Raw genomic sequence first — 27,971 nt, 5'->3', positions numbered from 1 at the left:
ATTACCAAAACCACTCACTGTAGCCACCTTTGAGAAGTAGAAGACAAAACTCAGATTGGTTTCAAAACTACTCTTGAATTAGAAGGTCGGTGTAAAGGATGAAGGTTAAATGCTAAGTTTTAGTTAACTAATTCAATTGTAAAAGATTAACTGAATTCAGTTATGCAGACCGACCTAACATACCTTCTATACCCTTATAAATATGTGTATATCAGTATTATTGAGTTAAGCTAATAATACATACATTCAGTGTTTACAATTCTTTTTTCTATTTAATTCTGTTAGAGATATAATAATTATTAATATTATTTTTTTCTACCAGTTTAAATTTTTAGAATAAGTGTTTTTATGATATAACATCAAAATTCTATATTCAAAAAGTGAATCATTCGATTCTCAGTAAAACTCAAAAGTATAAAAAAAATAAAGCAAATAAAAAAAGAAAAAAAAATCTATACAAAAGTTAAAAACAAATTAAAAAAAAACTCTTGCTTGAAAGAGAATATTAAAGATTAATGTTACTTTCTCCTGTTAAAGATAATTTCCTTTCAACTATTGTAACACCATAAGCATAGATATAATAGAATTTCTCATATATATATATATATATATTGCTTACATTATTACGTACAGACAAGTTTAGGGTTTAATTCGATATTTAATAACTTTGGTCATCTATCTATAGCTAGCACATAGATAAAATATATAAGAAGAAAAGCATGGAGGAGTAGTTGAGTTGGTGGATTTGGATCTTCATGCATGCAACCCTCTACGCCGATACTCTCCAAGAGCCCATATAGGGAATATGTTACGATGTGATCCATATTTTATGACACAGTTTCTGAAAACCACTCCTGTTGCTTCCTGAAAAATTGTATTACAAATTATTAAACGTTATGTGTGTGTGTGTGTGTGTCTATATATATATATATATATATATATAGATTATAGAACCACTTTTACTAAGTGCTTAGATATAATTTATATGGAAGAATTACCGGCTGTGGGAAATCTCCATCTTCCATTTGCGAGTTGATTATTAACTTTATTCCTTTGTGTATGGGTGTAGCATCTATCTCACCCTTTTAAGTTTTAACAACAAAACTCCAATGATTAGCACAATTTACATTCGTTACATATAAAAACTTCATTCAGAAAAATAAAAGGATCTTCATTCTCTCACATTCATCCACGGTTATCTCATGTTGTGGTTAGTTATAAATATAGTCTGTTTTTTTCCCTTTAATATATCATTATTTTAAAAATATATCGCCAATTGTCATTCTTTTTTAAATTATTTATTCAGGTGTCACTATTTTACTACTATGGCATTTTATAAAAAATAAGTTATCTTTTGTGATATATCTTATTATTATTGAATGAAATAAATTTGATTTATTATAGATAATTTTAACTCTTAGTTAAGTTTAAGTTTTATTTAATTTATTAATCAATTAATTATGGTATAATTTTTTTTATAAAAACCACCAGAAGTACCCTTTTATAGTTTTTCATCTTTTCTCAAAGCATACAGCTATTAATTAATCAATTCTAATAAAAAAATCTCAAAAAGAAAAACAAAGAAAAAAAAAATCCAAGAGACACTAAAGATTTAGAAATTCTCAAAACACTGTCTCTGCTCTTAATAATTTTCTCTTGTTTGCTTTCTTTTTCTCAAAAATTTCCTTAGTTCCTATTGGAGAACTTCTATAATTTTAGCTATCCCTAGCTTTTTTTTTTCCCTCTGTGTTGCAGAAATTTTTTATAATTTCATGTGTTGCATGAAGAAAAGCAATAAAATCTAACATGGTTGGCACTCAATATGGAGTTTTCATTTATATCAAGCCTATTGTATAACAACATTTTTTTTTTATTGAAACACCAAATTCAAATCATCATTATATAAAACTACTATTTATTTGATCTTTTCCTAATTCAATATGAATAATTTCTCTTTTATTATTGCGATAATATAAAGTTTTACCAAGTTATGATCTTTGTATTGATTTCTATTTGGTTATGTGTTATACCATGTTATTCTTCAATTGTTCAATTCTAAAACTATTTGTTATATTATATTCCCTTCCCTTTCTTCCTTGTTTTTTTTTATGGTACCCTTTAATGTTCTAAATTGATCAAATAAATATTCGAAAAATTAGAAACCAACAGACTTGTCTTACTAAAAAGAAAACATAATTTTCTTAAATATAGATATTCAAACAGTAGTATCAAGCTTATGACATGAACTAACTTCCTTTAACAACTGGGTCATCGGCTAATAAAATTTAGATTAAATTAAAAGTTAAAATTAATTATGATAAACTAACTTATTTTATTTAATAATAATAAGATATATCACAAGAGATAATTTATTCTTTATTTTAGAGAAAATTAAATAAAATTCACTTTATATATATTGTATTCTTTAATTTTTTTTTGAGAACAATTATGTGAAAATTGTAGAATATTTTAGGATAGATATAATAGTTATTTCTAATTTAACAAGGCTTTTTTCATAAATTTCCAATAATTTGTAGGAACTTATTAACTAATTGTGGCGCGTATCTTTGAAAAACCAAACTGTTAATAGTAGCAGTCTTTATTTTAAGAAAAAATCTAAGAAGACAACATAAGCTAACTCAAGTTAATCCTTTATATTTTTAGTTTTAAAATTTAAAAAATTAAAATAATAAAAATTATTTATTATTTTTTATAATAAATCTTTTGTTTTTCAACTAATTGACTCTAATTCACTACTTTTTTTAATTAATTTCCTAGGAGAACCGTTATTTTAATTATATATCATCACATAAAAAAAATTAGGTAATTAGAAAATGTTAACCTGTCCTGCTCCAATAAGAGACAACAAAGCCCATGAAGTTTGAATTAAGTTGGCGTGGTTGCCTTCTAGATTTGTATATACCTAAATGAAGGAAATTGAGAGTGTAAGGCAACACCAAAATAACAAAACCCCAACAACCCAAAAAAGGAAATTAAACAATGCATGTAATTTAATGATATTCTTTAGTTTCTTAGTATTATGCAAAATTAAGAGCAAATTGAAATTTATTAAGGCATGACCTTGTTTGGGCATGACAAGTAACTTTCACCCCAACCGCCATTAGGAAGTTGTTTAGACAACAAAAATTGACATGCTTTGCGCAATGAAGGACAGATATGGTAGTTCTTTCCAACGGCTTTTAGTGCCTCTACAGCAAACCATGTGCCATATGTATAACAAATACTCCAACAACCATACCTGTATAATAAATGTTCTCATCAACTATGTTAAAGTACGATTGCACCTAATAAACAATTTAAATTAAAAAGTAAAAACAAGACATTTCATTAGTTTCTAATAAACTAATCCGATCTTTACAAATAGGATAGCATAAGGAGTAAATTTTTGGAAGGGAAAAAGCAAAAATAAATACAATACCATGAGCCATCTGAATTTTGTGAGTTTTCAATGAAATGGATTGCTTTGGAAATAGAGTGATCTATTTCTTGTCATCTATGCATTGGGTATTGCTCTCTAAATATAAGCAAGCCCTGCAATGCCGATGATGTGCACTCTACGTAACTATTTCACAACATGCAACTCAAATTATTAGCTGCATTAATGAACTAATTCCATAATATATATATAAAACATCTTATATAATGTCATCAAATTATTTCTGCTAAAAGTTTAATTAAATCACTAGAGCAAACTCGATAGATTGTGGCAAAAATTTACTAGTGGTTTTTGATACTGTCGCTAAATAGGAAGATTTCGGCTGTTTGGGGGGAATTTTTTGGTTGTGCAGCAAAATCTCAAGATTTAGCGGCGGTTTTCACCCAACAGTTGCAAAATTATATATTTACAAATTAAGCAAAAATATATATGATTATATATCTAATCCGTTTTCTTATACAATAATGATCTCTTTTTAAGTGTTGAAACATGAACTGTGTGTGGGCTTGAAACATGATGAACTCTGGTCTGTGTGTATGTCTGGGCTTGAAACTTGATGAACTGTGGTCTCTCTCTGTGTGTGTACTAGGCTTGATACATTTAAAAAGTATTGCTAAATTCAAGAAACACTTTTTTACAATTTGAAAATATACTATTTATTTCAAATTTTGAATTAAAAATATTATTAAATAATAAAAATATTACTTTAATTTTAACAACACTCTTTAAATATTGTTAAAATTATATAGACATTATAACTATCAAAGACTGCATATATATAAATGTCTTATAATTAAATATTTTCTTTTAAAGCAATAATGCAACGATCGAATTATATAGATCTTTTTAATCATAAAAATTCTGTCAATATATCCTGAAATTATTTATAAGAAACTTTTAAATAATTAAATAAAAATATAAAAATAATTATATATTTGGCGAACTCAATTTGTAACATATATAATTTTAAGTAAATCTTACTCCATCTCAACCATAACGCCTTCAAAAGATTCTGTTGGATTGAATTTCTGCATGCATTAATTAAAAATGTGTGACTCAATCAAAACAAAGTCCATAATTAAATGCCTTCTAATTAAATGTTGTTACCTCTAACCATTGATAGCCTCTTTTAGGCTCCCAAGCCGGGAAACCGCCATTACTACTCTGTAGTTGAAATCAGTGAACATGTGAGAATCACATTTAATTATTTTTCCATGTATAACTAGGGCTTTACTAATAAATACTTGGATAAAATATTAAATTGGTTCCTTCGACCTAATCTTGTTTTGGTCCTAAGGTTTAAAGTACTCTGTTTAAATCCAAAAAAGTTTTATTTAGTTTTAATGTAGTCTTGCCGTAAAATTAATATTAAATAATTAACATTATTGTTCTATTTTAATGTCCTTCCTTAAAGAAGAGGTACAAACTCGAGAGACACATATCAGCAGCGGATGTATCACTGCAAACCATTAGCCTTGGTTCAAGCACATGGAGAACATCGTCGAGAACTCGCTTTCCGCAAAAAAATTCATTGGTAGCAACGAAAATAAGACCATCGTCACCTTTATCGCAAGAAATTCTCCTCGACAACCGAGGAGTTTGGTTATATAAGTTTTTCATATTTAAAAACCGAGTTTCGTTAATTATTTAACATTGACTTTATGGCAGGGCTACATTAAAGCTAAATGAAACTTTTTTTGAATTCAAATAAAATACTTTAAACCTTAAAAGTCAAAACAGAATTAGATCCAAACGTTAATGACCAATTTAATATTTTATCCTAAATATTCTTAAGAAACTTATTGAAATAAGTTTTAGCAAGACTCTTAAAACATTAGAGGATGTATATCTCAATGTATAGTTACAATGAAAAAATGGCATGAAGGATATGTAGAATACTATACTTGTATAGAGAGAATAACATTCACAGCATCGTATAGTCTTTGTGTTTCAACTTTTTCCCCAACAATTTCAATTGGCATTCTTGATGACAATAGAATCGATGCCTATGGAAAAATATAATTTAGTAGCAACCGTTATAGCTAGTTTTGCAAAAAAGAGAGAATAATTGAGTATATATGGAGAATATAATAAATAATTACACCAAATTAAAGATAATTATATACCATCTGTTAATATAAGTTTCTCATAAATGATATATATATATATATATATATATATATATATATATATATATATATATATATATATCATCTTTTTTTAATATTAATCCATTCTTAATTTTTATGTATGATTATAATTGAATTCTTGTTTTCGTATTTGAAAAACAAGGATAAACAATTAAACACAACCACCATATTTAATTAGCAGAATTTGGGGGAATTTAACCTTTAACGCTTCTCCAGTGCTATCCGAAACTTGTAAAGCTTGATCATGTATTGAAAATGTCCACGCCCCTTTTGAAATATGTCTATGCATTGCCATGAAGTCGCCATATGGATTTTCAAGAACCTTTTTATATGATATTACCATACAGTTAATTAAGTCTCTTACTTTCATTAGTTACTATAGCATCTATAAGGCATATATATTAAATGGTAAGTAATATTTTAATTTGTTGTTACCTGCGAAGCCTTCAAGAAGTCATGGGCTCTTTTAAGTGTAGGTCCAAATTCTTCACTAAGATCACAAGCAAGTATTGCTTCTATACCAAAAGCTACATCCCACATTTGACTACCAATACCCTGCATTAAAGTCAATTATATTGCTACAATCAATACCATTATGAAACATTTTTCAATAGGTGCATTTTAGTATACCTATAGTGCGATAATTACGGTAGATATAATATTTTAAAAAATATTGTTAAAATTAAAATAACGTTCTCTTATTATTTAGCAATATTTTTTAAAAATATTGTTAAAAAATGTTATCAAAATATAAAAAAATTAATTTTAACAACACCTACATAACTACCATATAATCACCATAAACATAACAATTTTAGAATCCACCTTATTAATATTGCCTATGAAAAAGTGAATAATCTTTACAGTCATTATTTGTAAAGAAAATATTTAAAAATATTCTCGACAGTCACTACTATTATTGGATTAAATTTGTACTTTTAAATATATATAGTGAAAATATGATACATTGAAAACGATAATTTATATCTAATTTAATGTAGTCAATTTATTCTAATTTATAAAGGATAACTTACCCCTAATTTATCCTATATATGGTGACTATATATATAACTTTAGCAGCAATTTGTATGGTTATGCTGTGATTGCCACTCAAGCATAAAGTTGAGGATGAAATATTTTGTTGCCTTTGATTTTACTCTAAAATCTTGTTTTTTTATTTTTCAACTCTAGGTTGAAAATTTTGAGTAACTATTGAGATAAGATTAATCATCTTCTGTTATTAGTCACAAGAACTTCAACAAAATAGACCAAGTAACAATTTCAGTAGATAATTAACAAGAGTCTAACCAACAACAAACCAACAAATATTTTTGAATTATATTTCATATTAATTATTGTCATTAATTAGTGATTATTATTTAAATTTTATTTTTTTAAAAATATAAAATTAATAAATATTAATTACAATTGTTTAAAATTAGTTGAATTAGGAGTTGTTTACCTATATTTTTTCTTAGAACTATTATTAATTTTACTTGTTAGGATTAGGTTATTTGAAATTACATTTTTGAAAACATGCTTAAAACTTGTTGCTTGAATTTATGATTTCATAGGATTATGATGACTATGTAAAACTTGCTACATATGTTTTGAAATGCAATGTTAGTATTTTTGTGAAATTCTATTTTTAAAATAAGAAATCTTTGATATTATAGTATTTATATACATATAAACTATATTATTTATAATGAAAATAATTTATATTATAACTAAAAAATAAAAAATTTGATCCTAAAGAGAATGTGGTAGTTCAAAACTGCCACAAGTATTCAACATAATTTTTCTTTTGTCATTTTAGCGGTGGTTTAAAACTTGTCAATAAATATAGCAAAAAATTGTAACAGAAACAAGTAGTTTAGGCGATGATTTCAAATTGTTGCTAAACATAGAAAAAAAATCACCATAGTAAGTGCTATAAATTAACGACAACTTGATAATCCTAAAACCGCACAAAAAAAGTAGCAACAATTTTACCCATGTGTCCTAAACTATCGCTAAATTCAGCAACAACTCTAAAATTGATTATAACTTTATAACCATCGCAAAAAATTTATGGATGATTAAAACTGTTGGTAAACAGTAAAAATAACCGTCTCAAAAAATATTGTATTGTAGTGATATTTGATCTTTTAACTACTCTTGTATGAAATCACTCTACTAATAACTATATAAAGTTAGGAAAAGTATAGGGAGATAATGAGAATACTAAATAATGTGAACAATAGATATGACGGATGTTCAATTCAATAGGTATGCATATGATTATGTTGATTCTTAATTGGATGGTTATTCCTTTTGATTCGGTTTACTCATGCACAGTTAATAATGGCTGGATGTTCAATTTATTAGGTGTGCGGATGATTATCCTAATGTTAAGGTTTAAGAAGTAATTTGAAGTGGAGTATTTTTTTACTTTATTGGGTCATTTTTAAAACTCATTGTTCACATTGTTCACGTCTATCTAACAAAACTATTGTTAAAGTTATACCAATTTACATGTGTACATAAGATTGAAGTTTACTTTTGGCATTACAGAAGAGGAAAAAAAATACTAACCACAATTTTTAAACCATCTTCGGCAACCCAAAAGTAATCTGGAATCCGAGCTAAGTGAAATTTGTATGCCTCTGAATTGGGATCTTCAACCCAACATGCAACCATAGACAACACCTTCCATTTCAATTAGGCAGTGATTAATTGTGCTTGTTATGGACATTGATACTATAAATACTACAGCAATTTAATAAGTGATAATTAATATATACTTTTGGTTATCATGTATACCTTCTCTACAACTCCAATGCAAAGGTAGTTACTAATCTCATCCTCATATCGTATGTGCTTCATTGTAATTTGAAGTGCCTTCTGTCTAAGCATTGAAAAGGGCCACCGATCTAGCAAGGGCTCTCCAATGTGATAGAGAAATCCCCATAACACATCTTGTATTAAAGGATGTGGGTAATACAGATCCTCCTAAAATTATTTACATGCATGACATTCAATCTCACTGTCAGAGATATAAATATAATTATTCATATATCTTCTCTTATTAGTTTAAATTTTTTGGAGAAGTAATTTTATAATATAGTATCAAAATTTTTATAACAAAAAAATTTATTAGAGTTTAATTCTTGTTGAATTCTAAAAAAAATGTTAATATAAGACAAATAAAAAAATATATACAAAAATTTATATACAATGATGTAAAGAACGTATTAAAAATATAAGTATAATCATTCACATACTTTCTCTTATTAGCTTCAACTTTTTTTTAAAAAAATAATTTTATGACACATACATTTAAATTTAGAAAATATTTAATTTACGCATTTTTACTGTTTCATCAGGTGACACTAATAAATTTATCCAAAGGAATGTTTTTGATATAATAAATTTTATTTATTTTTAATATTTTACCATTAATTATGAAACATATAAAAAATTTAAATTAAATATTTTTATAATAAGTTAAAATATTTTATTTCACTTGATAAAATATTAAAAATAAATAAAATTTATTACTATATATTATTATTAATTTATATACGTAATTATAACTATTATTGGATGAAGCACGTATGTTAGACTAGCAGACTAACGAATAGATTATTTTAATAATTTTATAAAGAGAAAAGTGCCATTTTCTCTTAGAATTATATTATTAGGTAGCATAACAAAAACCCAAACAAATCAAATACGCCTTTAATTATGTAAAGATATGAAGATTCCATAAGAAAATAACAAGTTTGTCCTTACCTTAGCAATAGTATTTCTGGCTTTATTCCAGTTAATTTGATCATAAGGTTCGTTGTACATTTCTTCTCTAAGAGACCTGATTAAGCCAGTAATAGAACCTACAAATCTCTTCCCATATACATATGATATGGACATGTAAAGCATCCGACAATAGGACAGGATTTTCCCTATTATAGCATATAATCAATTAATTGGATAATGGACATACAATAATTAGAGCAAAAATAACAAAAAAAAAAGAAATAAAATTTGGTTGAACAAAGAAATTGTTGATTAGGGAAAAAAATAATGACCTGGATGAAAAGGACTGAATTTGGGTAGAAGCCATAACTCTGGTGGAAATGGATTGCAACCTGACCACTCATAAACTCCAAGCACCTTCAACAAAATAATTAAGTACAATATATACATGTTATACATGTGTACTGAATTTCATATGCACTTGCCTGTATGGCTGAGATATAACAAAACTATTTTGACCAAATATGTACTTATCCCTAACATTTAAGGATGAAATAATCTAGTGCTAAAATCATTGACACCAGTTTAATCATAATACTAATTTTGACATCACTTATATTTTTTTGTCAAAACTAATTGTAATTTATTTCCCATCTTATTAACTAGCTGACATATTGACTATCCATTGTATTTAATTTTTAAGGGATAAATATTATTTTGATTTCTAAAAATTTGAGATTAAAATTAAAATTATTTTTAACTTTTTTTTTAATTTAAAATAGTCTTTAACGTTATATTTTGAATTAAAATAATCTTTTTAAAATTAAATTTTTCAGATAAAAATACTATTTTCTTTATTCTAACTCCAATCTCATATCCACCCTCACTATCGCCACCCTTCTTACTCTTACCAAATACCAGTATTCAAATTTAAGAACATAGTATTTAACAACAATAATATAATATTTAAATTCAAGGACAACAACAAAATTATTCATTGTAACCTAATCTTTTAAATTCAAGAACAACGCAACATTCATGTTTTTTAAGAAATAAAGAAAGAAAAATTAGGACAGAGAGATAGAGTGATGGGGAGAAGAAGAAAAAAAAAGAAGGAGAAGAAATAGAGGGTTGGGTAGTGGCGGTGAGAAAATCTACCGTCACTGTTGCTAGTTGGGTCACTGCAGAGAGAGAGAGAGAGAGAGAGAGAGAGAGAGAGAGAGAGAGAGAGAGAGAGAGAGAGAGAGAGAGAGAGAGAGAGAGAGAGAGAGAGAGAGAGAGAGAGAGAGAGAGAGAGAGAGAGAGAGAGAGAGAGAGAGATCACTGCTGAAATCACTGCTACCACCGCTATCACTACTACTGAAATCATCATTGCCGTTGTTCTTGTTCTTCAAAATCGCTGCGAAAAAAAAGAGAAGAAGAGGAGATCTAAAACCGGCGTCGCTATTGCTTTACTCACTCTTTCTCGGTTTGTTGCATCAATGGCGACGACGTCACTCAATTCCACCAGCACACTTTTGGTTCGTAAGATTTATTTTGGTATCAAAATCAAAATCGTTCTTAACCTTTCTTTAATTCAAAATGGTCCTCAAGATTGCATTTTGAATTAAAATCATCCTTTTAAAAATTTTTGGACAAAATTACCATTTTTTTTTGTTATAACTCCAATCTCATCATCTACTACTACCTCCCTCATGACCACTATCACCTGCTTACTCATACCAAATACCAGCATTTAAATTCAAAAACATAATATTCAACAACAAAAATACACCATTAAAATTTAAGAACAAAAAAATTATCCATTGCAATCTAATCTTTCAAATTCAACAACGTAACATTCTTGTTTTTTAAAGAAAGAAAGAGAAGAAATGGAGAGTTGGACAGCAGCAGTGAGGGAATTTGCCGCCATTGCTACTAGTTGGAGAGAGAGAGAGAGAGAGAGAGAGAGAGATCACTGTTGAAATCACTGCTACCACCGCTATCACTACTACTGAAATCATCATTGCCGTTGTTCCTGTTCTTCAAAATCGCTGCGAAAAAAAAGAGAAGAAGAGGAGATCTAAAACCGGCGTCGCTATTGCTTTACTCACTCTTTCTCGGTTTGCTGCATCAATGGCGACGACGTCACTCAATTCCACCAGCACACTTTTGGTTCGTAAGATTTATTTTGGTATCAAAATCAAAATCGTTCTTAACCTTTCTTTAATTCAAAATGGTCCTCAAGATTGCATTTTGAATTAAAATCATCCTTTTAAAAATTTTTGGACAAAATTACCATTTTTTTTTGTTATAACTCCAATCTCATCATCTACTACTACCTCCCTCATGACCACTATCACCTGCTTACTCATACCAAATACCAGCATTTAAATTCAAAAACATAATATTCAACAACAAAAATACACCATTAAAATTTAAGAACAACAAAAAAATTATCCATTGCAATCTAATCTTTCAAATTCAACAACGTAACATTCTTGTTTTTTAAAGAAAGAAAGAGAAGAAATGGAGAGTTGGACAGCAGCAGTGAGGGAATTTGCCGCCATTGCTACTAATTTTGGAGAGAGAGAGAGAGAGAGAGAGAGAGAGAGAGAGAGAGAGAGAGAGATATGAGATCTCTGTTTAAATCACCGCTACCAACGTTGCCACTACTGTTGAAATCGTCGCCGCCGTTGTTCCTGTTCTCTGAAATCGTTGCGAGAAAAGGGAAGAACAGGAGATTTGAAACCGCTGTCGTTGTTTTTCTTCACTACAAGAAAAATGCTAAATATCGTTGGATTTACTGTCAGATTTAGTAATGGGTTTATCAAATTTGGCAATAAATTTGTCGAGTAAAAAATTACTATCGGATTTAGTTTTTCAACAGTAAATTTATTGGCAATAATTAGAGGGAAAAAAGAAAAAAATAGCGTGATCATTACTATCGAATTTACCGGCGGATAAATCTGCCAATAATCCGAATTAGTGCAACACTATGTTTTGGTCATTCACAAAGCATTACTATTAGATTTATCCGCCGGTAAATCCAATGGTAATCTTGTTCTTAATTCGAATCGCAAATCCTCTCCTCTCTTATTTTTTAACTACTCTCTCTCTTTCTCTCTCTCCCCCCTCCAAACCACCTCCGGCAATCCCTCCATCAGCGTCAACCACCACCAATAGTATTTAAAGACTACATGGACTCCTTGCACAACGTTGGTCGCTCTATCGCTGTCGTTTCGTCGTTCCTGCCACTTCTGCCATCGCTGTCGCCGCTGCTCCCCGTGCCACCAGAGCTGCCTCCTTCTTCCCTCCAAGTATGTTGTCTTCCTCCATCTTCCTATTATTTATTTTCAATTTATTTAAAAAAAGACCCTAATGCAGCTCTGCCAATTGGTTACCGCCGCCGCCACTTTGCCATTCGTTCTATCACCATGCCAAAAAAGTCCTATGCACCGCCACTATCTCTTGATAATTCACTAATTAGTTTTGGATAGTTAAACGTCAAACCCTAATTTATCTAATTTGAATTTGTTGTGTATTAAAAAAATTTGCAATTAGGATGTTTGTATTAGTTATTTAACTATTTTTAGATTTAGTTAATGTATTAGTTTATATTTAGAATTTTTTTAATTTTGTTTTGATTTAGGGTTTTTGTTAATTCTGTTTTGATAATTTTGTGTTTGAAATTTTATTTATGATTTTGATTTTGAATTTTATTTTGATGATTCTATGTTTATTATTCTGGTTTGTAATTCTATTTTTATTATTTTGTTTCAAATTAAATTCTATGATAATTATGCAGTTTGATATCAGTTCATGTGAGAACACTAGCGACATGAAAGCTAAAGAGCAATATAATCTGGTGTTGCTCATCCGAATAAATCTGCAAGAGTAAGATTCCCCAATTGCATTGTTTTGATTTCTGGTATGATGTTGTTTGAGTTAATTATTTTCTAAGTTAATTTGTTAATTGTTAATTGTCCGAATTAATCTTAGCTTGTTTATTTTCTGAGTTAATTATTGAATTATTATTTATTGTTGTTAATTTTCTGAGTTTATTATACAAAGCATGTCGTAGTCAATTTTTCAATTTCTATTGAATTTATTTTTTCAAGGAAAACTTCTTTCAATTATGGAAGCTTATCTTAGTTAATTAGTTGATTGTTGTTAATTATCTAAGTTAATCTTAACTTATTTATTTTCTGAGTTAATTATTGACTTATTGTTCATTGTTATTGATTTTCTAAGTTTATTATTATTTGAGTTAATTATTTTTTTGAATTAATTAGTTGATTGTTGTTAATTAATCTGAGTTAATCTTAACTTGTTTATTTTCTAAGTTAATTATTGACTTATTGTTTATTGTTGTTATTATTTTAAGTTTATTATTATTTGAGTTAATTATTTTTGGAGTTAATTAATTGATTATTGTTAATTGTCTGAGTTAATCTTAACTTGTTTATTTTCTGAGTTAATTATTGACTTATTATTTATTGTTGTTAATTTTCTAAATTTATTATTATCTGAGTTAATTATTTTTGGATTTAATTAGTTGATTGTTGTTAATTATCTGAGTTAATCTTAACTTGTTTATTTTCTATTTGATTATTCACTTATTGTTTATTGTTGTTAATTTTTTAAATTTATTATTGTTTGAGTTAATTATTTTTTGAGTTAGTTAGTGTTGTATTTTCTGATTTATTAGTTTAGAAATTATTCAATTTAAATATTTAAAGTTATATATTAATTTTTAAAAATTTTTTAAAAAATTTAAAATTTAAGTTTACCATTGTATTTACTGTCAGTTAAATTCGCTAATAGTTATTAATTTAAATATTAGTTAATAATATATTACTGTCGAATTTATTGAAAAAAAATATGGCAATAAGAATTACCAGAGAAAATTTTCCAATGATAATTAGTAGTGGACGAAAAAATCTGTCAATAAAAAATTATTGGAGAGATTTATATCGTCAGATTTATTCTGATAGTAAACATATTAGCAGATTTTTTTTATAAATCCGCTAGTATCCAACAAATCTTTTGTAGTGCTTGCTCTCTCTCGATTTGTTGCATCAATGGCGACGACAGCACTCAATCCCATCAACGCTGTCCTTTCTCCTCCTCGCGTCTTCTTCTTCCTCCTCTTATTCACTTTCTCTGCTTCTCTCTTCTTTTCTTTTCTTTTAAATGTGTGTGAGATAGAAGAAGAACAACAGAATCAGAAGAAGAAAGAATAGGTAGTTTGATGGAGATGGTGATAGAGTTAGTAATGTGAGGATAAAATAGTCAAACGGATAATTTTAAAAATAATTTTAACATTGAGAATTATTTTGAATAAAAATAAAAAGGTTAAAGATGATTTTAATTTTGTCCTAAACCTTAAAAACTAAAATAATACTTATCATTTTTAGTTATCTTCTTAACTAGTAAGTAAAATAGTTTTACACTATCATCAACTTGAGATTATGTTGATGAATTACAAAGCCGTTGAGTTAAATTGGCATCAATAATTTCTTTTAAGAATAGATTGGTATCAATTTTAAAATTGTTCTTGCGTAAATTGACTGGATATGGCTAATCTTCTTGGCAGCCGACTCTGAGCTTTTAACCTCAATTCCGAGCTTGTTGCCTGAGTATCCGAGCTTTATATCTATAGAGTATATCTTGTTGCGGATAGAACAAAAGGGGAGGGTACCTGCAAAAGGCACTCCAATATTTAAGTCAGTTCAATGTATATTCGTATGGATTGTCCAAAGATAAGATACCTTACCTTTTTTATATGTGAGGTGAGGTATTAACAATTCTCACTACAGCAGATACGAAAGATAGCGGTGGTTAATTGGCGGCTATTTATCAAACCGCCACAAATGGGCAAGATTGGGGTGATTATGGAAGCGGTTTGCATTTCAGCTACAAAAGAAACCAAGATAACGGTGGTTATCTTCCCAATTGTCGCAAATCAAATCAAGAAGAGAGCCAAAAGCCCTAAGTGTCCCATCACTCACTCGACCAAGTTCAGAGCTCTGAAGTCTGAATGACTCCCCTTTCTCTAACCCTTGCTTCGTTTGGACCATCAACACAGCGCCACCATCAATCATCACCCCCAGTGTCTCCGTCAGAACCACAGAACCACCACCATCATCTTCTTCTTCTTTCCCCCTTCTTTTTTCTTCTTCTCCCACCTTCGTTGAATAACCCCTGTGAAAGCCCTTTCTCTCTTTCTCTTCCCTTGTCTCATGCCTTCTTTGTCTCGCCACCGGCTACCATTCAGCACCGCTACTACCATCTTCTTCTCCTCCTTACAACCTCGCACTGTGGCTCTCTAGCTCGCCCTGCCTCCCTCATTTCCAGTTGCAAAATTAGAACAGAGCCACTCTAGTTCCAGCGAGTTGCATAGCAGTGGCTGGTCACTACCACTACATCCCTCTCTCCTATGGTCTTGCTCTGTTCTTCAACTCAGGTTCTCAAATCACCTTTTCTTCTATGTTTTAGTTAATTTAAGATTAGTTATATGTTGATTCTAATGTTAATTTAATTTCGTTAAGATTATTTGCTATTGTTAGTTGAGTTTAGATTAGAATTAGGATTTTCTGATTATAACTAGTATTAGTTTATACATAGTTAAACATGCTGTTAAAATCTTTTTGAGTTTGAATTTTAATTTGTTTGGATTGATTGACTGATACTTTGCTGAATCATTACGAAATGCTGCTGATTTTTCATGTCATTGGTTCTGAATTTTGAATTGGTGCTACAAAGAATACTTGTTAGTGCTATTTTGTGTTGTTTATACTTTTGCATGCCAAGTATTCGACAATATGCCAAGGGTTTTGAATATGTTTTAAAGTTCTATGTAGATATAATCTATGATAAGGACACTATGGATGGCAATGTTTGATCTATTTAGTGCACCCAACCTAATGAGATATGGCTTGGTTGTTGTTGTATTATTCTGGCTAGAGAAAATTTTGTTTCTTGGTATATAACTCTGTAGTGTATTATTGCTACTAGCATAATCTCTTTTGTTTGTACTAACAACTGACTCCATATTTTATTACAAAAAATTGCATAATTTTGTGGTTATGATATGCAGAAAAATATCAGATATGTATGCTAAAAATATCCTATATGAATTACCAGATATGTACTTCCTCAGTCCTCATTTCTTATAATTTGCGAAGTTTTTTGCTCAGCGTATATTTTTGGTGACAATTGTAACACACAACCAATGCAAGCAGCATCTCTATCTCAAACCTTCATCGTAAATCCAACTCCATAGGTTATTCCTCTTCTTCTATTCTGAGAGAAGTTAGTAATCGTAGTTTGTTTATTTCAAAATACATATTTTTTGGCAGCTACAGGTGGCCAGATGCAAGCATAGAGTATATAAATTCATAATCCCTACCATGAATTTTACATGTCTGCCTCCTTCATGGAAGCTTAGACATGCTACAATAAAAAGGCACTGCTGCTTTCTTTATTTCAAATTGTGTCATTGTTTGTGCGAGTTCAAATTGCTGAAATTCATTTATATTAAATTTGAAATGTTCAGGGAACACGTTAGACGATGTATTCCTAATGCTGCCGTTTTATCAGGTGCTAGTCTTCCTAAGCTCAAATCATTTTAATTGAAACTCTTGATTTTTATGAAAACAATTTCTCTTGGACTTCGATTTTTCTTGTTGTAGATGCTGAAATTACTTCTGCACAGTTCGAGGAATTCTCTATCTCTGTTCGTGACATCAGTGATTCTAAAGAACTAAAGGTACATACAAGCACAACCTTTAATCGAAACAAGTTTAAATGACCAGAGAAGGAATATGCAGGGCCAGCAGGGTAGAATCATGAAATAATTGTTTAGATATATGTACAATATGATAATTACATTATTCAATAATAAGCATATGCAAGCTTATAATTTTTCTCAAAAGCATAATGTGTGTTTGGATAAGTTTTTCGACAAAAAGATGGAGTTCAGGAACACATACAATTTTCTATTGTATTCTTTTACACGTTTAGTAATGTGCAATTGGTTGTTACATTATCCCACACATGTAATTTCTAGGGTTGCATAGTCATGGTTTCCTTATGCCTGTAAATTTTAAATGGTGAATGCTTCTTTTAAATGCTTCTGTTCAAATAAGCATAAAGGTGTCTGGAAGCAAAACTCAACAGATCTTTGATGCTGTCTTTGGGAAAATTGTTGCAGCAGCACAACCAATTCTGGGATTCCGAAGAGTAAAAAGAGGTGAAGTATCTGTCGATTTATATATCAGATATGTTAGTATATTATAAGTAGATTTATCAAACTGGCTAAGTATGTTAACTGCTAAGTGAGTAACATCAAAAGGAATCTTGCACTGACTTAGTTATGAACATGTATATGTAGCTTATATTGTGAATTTTTTTTAAATATGCATGCTTCTGGGTTTTTGTCCTAGTATTTCTTATTATCTTGCTTGATGTTAGAGAAGTTAAGTAAGCTATCTTTTATGTTGTATTACGGTGTTATTTGTAATCAATTTTGATTTTTTTTTTGTGTTGTGACAGGTTTGTCAACAATATGAATTTTATAATGATAAAAAGCCTGAAAAACCTATTAAGTTCAATGCGTTGTTGACTACATATGAAGTAGTTTTGAAAGACAAGGTTGTTCTCTCCAAGATCATATGGAGTTATCTGATGGTAGATGAGACTCATAGACTAAAAAATAGTGAGGTGCAGCGATATACAACACTTTCAAAGCTAATTCTCATTTACTATTATGTTTTCTGTTGCTGGTGGAATTTTCTTGTATATGCTTTGGCCAAATAATACACGATCTTTCTAATTCTATATTATTATGCAACTTCTCCTTAATTTTGTTTATTCAGTGTTCTTTAATACTAATATCTCAAGTTTAATAAAAAAATTGTAAAGAGAATATGTTATAGTAAAGAAAAATGGCGTAAACTATTGTAATTATTTAGTTTTTTTTATAAGTCCAGGTATGAAATTGTGGCAGTTCAAAATCGTCATATGTTTTTAAAAAAACCCTACATAGATTTATAACGATTTTAAAACTGCCACAAATTTTTTTAAAATCCATTGACCAGCAAAATCAATTATCTGATTTGCTGCAATTGTGTCAGCGATTTGTTAGTACTGCCGCAACATCAAATCTCCACTCCGTAACTCGCAATGTTTCTGGAACCGCTAGTATGTCATTTTGCGACGATTTAAAACTGCCGCAAATCCATCAAAAACCGCCGCTATTCGGTGTTTCTCTTGTAGTGTATGCTTTTAGCAATCATTTTTATTGAAGAATAGTAATACCATATCCAGACATTATGATATTTGTTATGGTGTTCGAATCTGAATTATAACATTTGGACGAGTTATAGCGCATGGAGCCGAGTTATAACATGCGAAACCGATTTATAGCTTTTTAATTGGATTATAACAGCCATATCACAGCTCCAAGCTTGGCCTGACAATATTTTAATAAAGCAAGTTGAGCTTTTGATGAGTTATAACTCGGCGAGTGTGATGATTATAAAGCTCCCAGTTCAACATACTTTATTAAAAATAAGAATTTAAAAGAAACAATAAATGATTAAAAGAATAGGCAGTTAGGTAAAGAGAGAGAAACATTTAATGGCATTAAAATAATGGTTTAGCTTTCCCATTTACCAATGCCATCTGTACCGTTGATTTGACTGATGGCAACGGTCATGATTGTGTAGATGAAACTCAATCGATTTGTTAGTGTTGGGTGTAATTATGTATTTGGAATCCAAATGGTTTTGGTAAATATAACTTTGCTTGTATAAAAAAACGTTGCGAAAGGTATTGATAAGTACATGAGTAAAAGAGGTACGTATATGGTTTTATTCTTATTGTTTTATTTTGCTTTTTTCTTCTGCCTTTGTTTTCTGGTTTTGTGAAGAATGGGTATTGACAAAGATAAAAAGACAGAGATTGATTGGTCATATGAGTGCGTGAGTTAAGACGTGAAAATACGGGGTTCGTTGTTTGTTGATAGCTAGTGAGAATGTTAGTGAAATAGATGTCACAAAGATAGTGAGGGTAGGACCTGGAGTCTGTTTGGAGTTGCTACCGTGTTCTAGGTCTGTCTGTGTATTTCAAAGGGGAAATGGTTTTGAATTCTTTTACATGCATAGTTGTGAGTCGGATGAATTGCGGGTTAAGCTTCCATTTACAAACTTTCAATGCAATATTTTGAATCAATTGACTGTGCCCTATCGCAGCTTCACCCCAATTAATGGGTTGGCGTTTTTGCGATGTTTCAAGATTTTGATGGAGTTTTTGGATGAAAAGCCTTCATTGGAGTTGTTCTTCTCTATGTTTCATGCAAAAGGGATTTGGAAGGGGGGTTGGCTGAACTTGAATAGCAAACCGAGTTTTTCTGTGTTTAAGTTATATAAGTCATCGTTCAAAGACTTCAAATTAAAGACATGTATATGAAAGTCAGAAGTGCTGAGGATGTTTTTCCATTTTACTTGGATGAGAATTTAGTGAAGAAGTTTCCTCAATGGTGGTGTTCTGAGTCGCAACATATTTTGGGCTTTGAAAAGATTAGTCGGAGAAATGAGTGTTTTATTGAATATTTGGTGGAGGTTGTTGACAGGAAGAATCTAATATCGGTTTTTGAATTACTTCTATGAGAAGAGGATAAGCAAGCTGTAATAAGTTATTTGGGTGAGTTTGGTAAATATGATGTAGTCATGGCTTTAAATGCCGAGAATTTGTTGACTGTTTGTTTGTTTTTGTATTAGGTGGAAAGTATCCTGGGGCTTCCGCTGCTAGTTTGAGAGCTCGGTTTAAGAGCAAAAATGTGGAAAAAGAGGGTTCGTCATCAAACTCGGATAAGGGAGTTGGGGAAGGTAAGGTGAACCAAACTCAGCCAAGGCGAAAGAAAATCATATTCAAGAAAAGAAAATCAGATTTTATTGATATTGATTTATCCAAGGACTTGACTGAGAAGGTTAAAGAGATACCTTTGGAGGAGATGAATGCTTTTATGGAGAATCAGAAGAAACTTCATAGTTTTGCCGATGATGTCGATGCATCTTCTGTTTGGGGAAAGATTTTCCTTTTATGGTTATGACTGATGAGGTCTGTCAATTGTCGGCCGATGTGGCCTTGAGGAATGAAGTTGGAGACATCGCCATTGATCAGTATATGTAGTTATGACTTGTTTTTCTTTTTGTTTGATGTTGGTTTGATTGTGTATAAGTGTGTGTTGTCTTTTTTAGGTGCTTGGTTTGCGTTTGACTAGCCTTGGTCGAAGCCAAGAAGTTAAGCACAAGAAGTTGTTAGGGCAGATTAAAGAACTGAGCAAGTTGAGGGGCGAATTGGCTCTAAAGAAGAATTTAATTTCAGATTTAGATGGTAAGCTTCTGAAAAAGGAAGAAAAATTGAAGGTGATGAAGGATGATTATGAAAAGGAGGCTGAATTATTGAAAAAGAAAGAAAGCGATCTGTCTAGTATGAAGGATCAAGTAATCAAGGTTATTGTGAAATTAAAGGAGTTGGAGAAAAATAAGGAAACAAAAATATTGGATTTGTTTGTTGAGGGTTTTGAGCGTGTTGTGCTGCAAGCGAAATTTTTGGTAGCTGACTATGATTTTTCTCAGATGGAGCCAGGAAAAATTGTTCGGGATGGTGCTTTAGTAGATGTTGATGAAGGAGCCGAGGGAGATGAGAATCTTGGATAGTGAATTTGTGTTTGTAAGCTTTGTTGCTTTTTTAGTTTATGTTGATAAAGACCGTATGTTATTTTGAATATGTTTGCTCTATAGAGAGCTTATGACTTTGTTGATTTTGTGATTATGTTTGGAATCTTTAGCTTGTTTAAGAAGTGTTACTCTTGAATTTTGGTTGGGTCTGATTTGATTAGTAGTTATTGTATTTGATTGTTTGGTTGATACCAATCAGTTGCGATATTAGGAGTTTGAAATCCAAATATATTGGATAAGATTAGAAATGAGCGTTTAGCATTTGCGTTTGATAAAATTTGCATGACGTAAGTCATTAGTTGTTTGTTTGATAGTTATATCTCAGAGAGATATAGATCAGAAGTGGAGACTCATTGATAAGATAAATATGAAGATAGAAAAATGTATAAAATTGTCGGCCTTTGTGTACAAAGGTGTAATTAGGCTTGCCTCATTAAAACCTCTCCAAGCAAAACCCTTTTGAAAAAAATCTTGTGAGTAGGAAAAAGAGTACAAGTCTGGCCCTGACTTTTAACTATAATAAAGCTTTAAAGAGGATATATTCCAAGTGTTGGGTAAAATAATACCATTTAAAGATTGCAAACGATATGCACCATTTCCTAGGATTTCAATAACTCGAAAAGGACCTTCCCAATTTGCGGCTAGTTTCCATGTGCTAGCGGTCTCCTGGCTTGTTCAGTTTTCCTTAGTACCAGATTGTTGACTTGAAAAGATTGGGGGTGTACTTTTTGATCGTATCGCCGGGCTATATGCTGCTGCATAGATCGGTGTCAGAGGATTGCTATTTCTCGGATTTCTTCTATAGTGTCTAAGTCAATTTGCCGAGCAGTATCTTGTAATTGTTGATTGATAATTTGAGTTCGGATGGATGACTGATAGATCTCCACAGGGATCATGACTTCAGACCCATACACCAGTCGGAAGGATGTTTCCTTGGTTGTTGAGTTGATAGTATTATTGTAGTCCCATATAATTTATGGTACGAGCTCGGCCCACAATCCTTTGCGTCGTCTAATTTTTTCCATAAAGCGTGTAGAATGATCTTGTTGGCTGCTTCTGCTAAGCCATTTGTTTGTGGGTGTTCCACTGAAGAGAAGTGTTGTGCTATTTTTAGGTTCTACAAAAAAAGATGTAAATTTTTTATCGGCAAACTGACAACCATTGTCAGTGATAATATGTCAAGGTATGCTAAATCTGCATATGATATACTTCCAAACAAAAGAAATCATTTGTTGAGATGTTATCTTAGCTAGGGGTTGAGTTTCAATCCACTTTGAGAAATAATCGATAGCGACGATTAAAAATTTTACCTATCTGCACCAAGAAAAAGGCCGAGGATATCAAAACCCTATTGGTAAAATGGCTAACTTACCTCGGAATAATGTAATAACTTGGCTGGAATATGTGTTATCGGAGAATGCTTTTGACAATTAGGACAAATTTTCACTTTGGTATTGCAATCCTGTTGTAAGGTCAGTCAGAAAAATTTAGCATGAAATTATTTTGGAGGATAGCCTCTGAGCCTCCGACATGGGTTCCACGAATGCCTTTATGTGCCTCATTTATAGCTAGGTCGGCTTTCGACCTGGAGAGGAATTTTAACAAAGAACGAGAAAAACCTTGTTTATATAGAAGATTATTAAATAAAGTGAAGAAAGACACCTATTGTCGGAATTTCTGAATATTTTCAATACCTTGGGGAATGTTCCCATTTTTGAGATATTCTATATAAGGTCGTCGCCAATCTTCTTTTTGAGTGACACTTAAAACCTCAGTTAGATCGATACTTAGTTTAAGTACAGTTGTTATGCTTTTAGTAATCATTTTTATTGAAGAATAGTAATATCATATCACGACGTTATGATTTTTGTTATGGTGTTCGAATCTGAATTATAACGTTTGGACGAATTATAACGCATGAAGCCGAATTATAACGTGCGAAGCTGATTTATAGCTTTCTAATTAGGTTATAACAGCCATATCAAAAATGTTAAGACTAAAAAGTATAAACATTTACTCAAATTATTATTTGTAGCTTGAAGATTGAATATACTTTTTGTTTCTGAAATTTTATTCTCTCCGAACCACAACAAAAGTTAAAAATCAATCTAAGTGTAATCCAAATAATAATAAATAAATAAATAAATAAATAACAAGTATAATGTATTTACCGAAACCCAGAACTTTCCCCAGGATGGAATAGTTACTAATCCACCATGGTCAAGGATCCACTTTCTGGCTCTGGCCATCGGCATGTCTTGATGATGTTCAAGTTTTTCTCCAAGTATTCTCAATGCAATGTAACTCAATCCTGATCCAAACATTGTGCTGTGACCTTCTATATGGAACCCCCATCCACCATCTTCGTTCTGTTTCATGATTGTGGCAACCAACAATTATATATTGGTTGGTCTTTTCACTTATAACCAAATTAAGTAGTGGACAGATATATTTATTTATTGAAAAGAAAAAATCATCGAATCTCTAACCCATGCATGGATTCTCTGTGAAGTGAAAACATGTACCTACCTGGTGATTATACAAATATCGAATAATTTCTTTCTTGTGTTCTGGTCCTATAACTTCATCAAGGGATCCTGTAATATATAATGTCATTATCTGCAGTAATTAACAACAATGTTTAACATCAATAAGTATTTCCGTATAAGATAAAATAAATAAATTATATAAAAATTTTAGTATAAGATAAATAAAAAAAACATGTATAACTTGTTTATTACATATATTTTATATATATATATATATATATCATTTTAGACTTTTAAAAAAAGTGATATCATAATATAGTATTAGAATTTTTATGACTTAAAGACTTAAAGTTCGATTTTTATTGATTTTTTTTAAAAAAATTAATATAAGACCAATAAAAAAAGCTTACGTAAATAATTCACTCAAACCAAAAGAAAATTTTGTGTGAAAAAATGTGTTAACGATATATAAAATTAATTATAAAATCAACCGTTTGGTTAAAACCATTTTTTATTTTATTTTTTACTCAAAAATCAAAATAGAGTAATATTCCAAATTGGTTGCTAAAAAACTTTTAGTCAGATAATTTAATGTTTAACAAATTTTAATAACCAATTCAGTTTTTATCATTTTATTTTGTTAGATAAATTAATTTTTATGCTATTTTTTATTTAAAAGTTAGACGACTAACTGTTAAAAATTTACATCTCTGTTGTTATTCAATAAATATATATCAGTATTAAAAATTTTTTAGAATTTCAAATCAATCCTTCAAAAAGATAAATGGTATGATGTATAAATTGATTTGTCTACCAAAATAAAAATTTGTGGACTGATTTAATAATTAAAATTTATTTAAAAATTAAAGTGTCTGATCAAAATGTTTTTAAAAAACTCCATAACCAGAACATCCAACTAAAAATTTGTTGCGATTCCGAATCCATGGTCGGGGTCACCACCTTTCCTGCAAACTCAAACTCTTCTTCGCCCAATTCCTGATAAGCTCTAAGCTCTAATACCATGTAAGAGAAGCTGAGGTGCAGTGATGTGCAAGAACAAGAATATGAAATCTTGAGAGAGAGCAAAAGGAAAACAATGATCTAATTGTGATGTATTAGTCTTGATTAGTAAAAAGGCTGAAGGTCATTATTATTGCCTTATATAGACTAGCACTGCTCAGAGAATCAAAACAGGTAACTTAGACTATTTCCAGTCAAAAATTTATCTCAATTCTTATTTATGGCCTACTTGTCATAAAAATTAATTACAAATCAACTTTTATGTTATAAACAGTAAATAAGAACTTAAAACATCTCTCTTTTTTATTAGAAGAAACTAGTTTTAGTTTTTATTACAGTTCCACTTAATTAATTAATTAAAATAATTAAAATTAATATAATTATTATTTTTTATAATAATATTTTTTAAATTTATAAATTCAAAAATAATTCACTATTAAAAATATTAATATTAAAAAATTATATATAAAAATAATACACAATATATAATTCGAAATTATATTAATTTGTAAAATTACTTAATATAAAAAAATATAATTAAACTTTATAATTTTATAATGTGGTTAACATTTCAAATTTTATAAATAAAAATAAATAACTCACTAAAAAATTAAATTTAATTTTTTATGTAAACAAATTTAATTAATTATAATTTAATATAATTATTTTAATTATAATTTAAATAATTAATATAAATTATTAATTAAATAAAAATATAATTATTTATTATAATTAATTATGATTTAATTATTTTAATAATATTAACTATAATTTAATATAATTATTTAAATAATAATTAATTAAATAATTATAATAAATAATTAAATTAAATAATTATTTTAAAAGTTACTTGTCACATGACAAGTTATTATTGGTAAAATAGAATTCTTTTGGGGAAAAACTCTTCCTTCTTAAAATTTGTATAAAAATTCATTAATTTTTTTCTCTAATAATTAAAATTTCTGTGTCAGAAAAAAAGTGAAGGAAAAACTCACCGTTAAAGGAGTTCTTATGATTCAAGTAATACAGAATTAGTTAATGTTATTTTATCAGAATTAGTTTTATCTTTGTTAATTAACTTTGACTCAGTTGTATCACGACTCTCTGTACTTAGAGATTCATTTGAAATATTACTCTTAAAAATAATTGTAACTTTATGAATAATTTAAGAAAAATTATAAACGATTTTAATTTTAAAGACTAAAATAGTGCTTACCTCCAATAATATCCTCTGTTAAAAGAGGAAATATTTAGGCCGGAAACGATGGGTTTATTATTAGGAATAATTAATTCAATCCCGCTACGTTACTAACACTATTTCTGTCAACATCTGACAACTCTTATTTATAATTGTGTTTAATGGAGGTGTCTTTGTGGATGTGTCTAATAAAAATATCTTTTTTATAGCTATGTTTAATAGAAATGTCTTTATAGATATATTTTTTAAATGTGTCTCTTTTTATATATGTGTTTAAAATATAATAATTAATCATTGTTAGCAATAAATTAGCAGATAATATGTTGGTACCTATACTTTTCCTAATTAATTTTACTAATCATTAGATCCATGTAAACGACAGGGTTAATACCCAAAAATGAACGATGATATAATAAATCATATAAAAAAGCTATTATGAATTTGATCGTAGCTAACCAAAGGTTGAACGAAAAACAAAGGGCCAGAAAATTCAGCAGGCCAGTGACCATCATGTGCTTGAATAGAAGAAAAGAAAGTGAGAGATCTTCTCATTGTTGTAATCAATGCTTCTTTTGTTATCTTCTCTTCTTCTCCCACTTTCACTGCTTCTGGAATTTCTCCACGTTGGTTCTCCTTTGTGAGCTGCCAGTTAGTTAATAAATTAACAGTTCAATTAATTAGTGAAACCAAATATCAAATAATTAATAAAGGACGTAACTGGGTCATGAATTTAGAATTTTGTGTTCGACTCTCTCCACCGATATTATCTTTGATTTTAAAAAATTAGGAAGAGCATCGACTGTTATAAACCTGCATCCTCGTTAAGAGATCAGAGCTTTGTTTGATGGAAAATCTATTTTTAGTAAACTCTTGGCGCAGCCTTTCAACCTCGGCACGTTCTTGTGGTGTTCCTGCATTTGAATCAAACTCCCAATGTTGTCTTCCTATGAAATTGTTCCCTGAAACCAGGTTCTTCCCTCCTTCTGCTATCTTTAACTTCCACATCTTATCTTAACTATCCACACACACACAGGAGGTTTTTGTATGCATAAAAAGTAAAGCTTAAGTTTCATCAGGAAGATATATATAGAAATGTGGAATTATTAACCTGAATTAAATCATTTTGGTGAGAATATAAAAAAATGTTATTTATATATACTTATGTATATTATATAATAAAAGAATAAAGTGTATTTTTGTCTCTAAAATTTGACAAAAATTTTAAAAATATTCTTAAATTTTATTTTGTTTTAATTTTGTTTTGTCACATAAATTTTCAATTTGTATCAAATATATTCACAAAGACCAATTTAACAATAATTTCATGAGAACAACTCTCAACATAAACAAATCAAACATAATTTTCATGTATTATTCTTAGATTGGTCTTAAATTTTTTGAAAATTTAATTGTTGAGGATATATTTGTTACAAATTAAAAATTTTTTAAGAAGAAATATTTTTTTTTTAAATTATATTTTTTTATCTACCTCTCTTTCTTTGTCCTTTTTTTTGTGACTAAAAAGTAACAATAAAAAAAAAAGAAAAAACAAATCTATTATGAATGATACTATGTCTATTATGAATTGAATTCATGAATTACAAATTTTTGTAAGTAGATTTCGTGATCTATAAGTGGTGATCCTTAAATCATTACAAGTTAGAGTAATTATTTTAAAATTGCTTCCATCTTTAAATAGTTATAGGAAGAAACTTTTACATCTTGGTAAAAACTTCAGAATTGAAAAATTACTATGATATCTACGTATAGAGGAGAAAACTAAAAAATGTGATGCTGTGTATCTTTCTCAAAATTTTAAAGTGAATCATATTGGTGAAGACAGCACCAATAAGAAGAAAAGAAAGTTCTCAAAAGATTTTAAGCAAGACAAAAAGAGACAAATAAAGAGAATCTTATTATTGTCACAAGAAAAGATATTATATCAAAGAATGTAGACTTCTAAAAAAAGTATTAAAAGTTAATTTAGTGAAAAAAGACCTAATTAAAAAATATAAAATATACATATTGGTATATATATAGTTGCAGAACTCAACATGGCAACAAAAGAAAAATCACTTGAATTGTGGTTAAATTTTGGGCTACTATTCATGTTTACAATGATTGCAACTAATTCAAAATATATGAAAAAGTGAACAACACGAAAATTTTGATGGGTAATGACAACTCAGC

The 27,971-nt window shown here is 29.3% G+C and overlaps 1 pseudogene; it reads right to left on the bottom strand.

Annotated features, from left to right (window-relative positions):
- Positions 1–633: 633 nt before the first annotated feature.
- On the bottom strand, positions 634–26,816 carry LOC130982077 (lupeol synthase-like; annotated as a pseudogene).
- Between the last annotated feature and the right edge of the window lie 1,155 nt (positions 26,817–27,971).

This window comes from Arachis stenosperma, chromosome 5, assembly GCF_014773155.1.
Source record: "Arachis stenosperma cultivar V10309 chromosome 5, arast.V10309.gnm1.PFL2, whole genome shotgun sequence".
Classification (NCBI taxonomy): domain Eukaryota; kingdom Viridiplantae; phylum Streptophyta; class Magnoliopsida; order Fabales; family Fabaceae; genus Arachis; species Arachis stenosperma.
The sequence above is the reverse complement of the archived record's forward strand: the minus strand, read 5'-3'. Positions and strand labels throughout refer to the sequence as shown.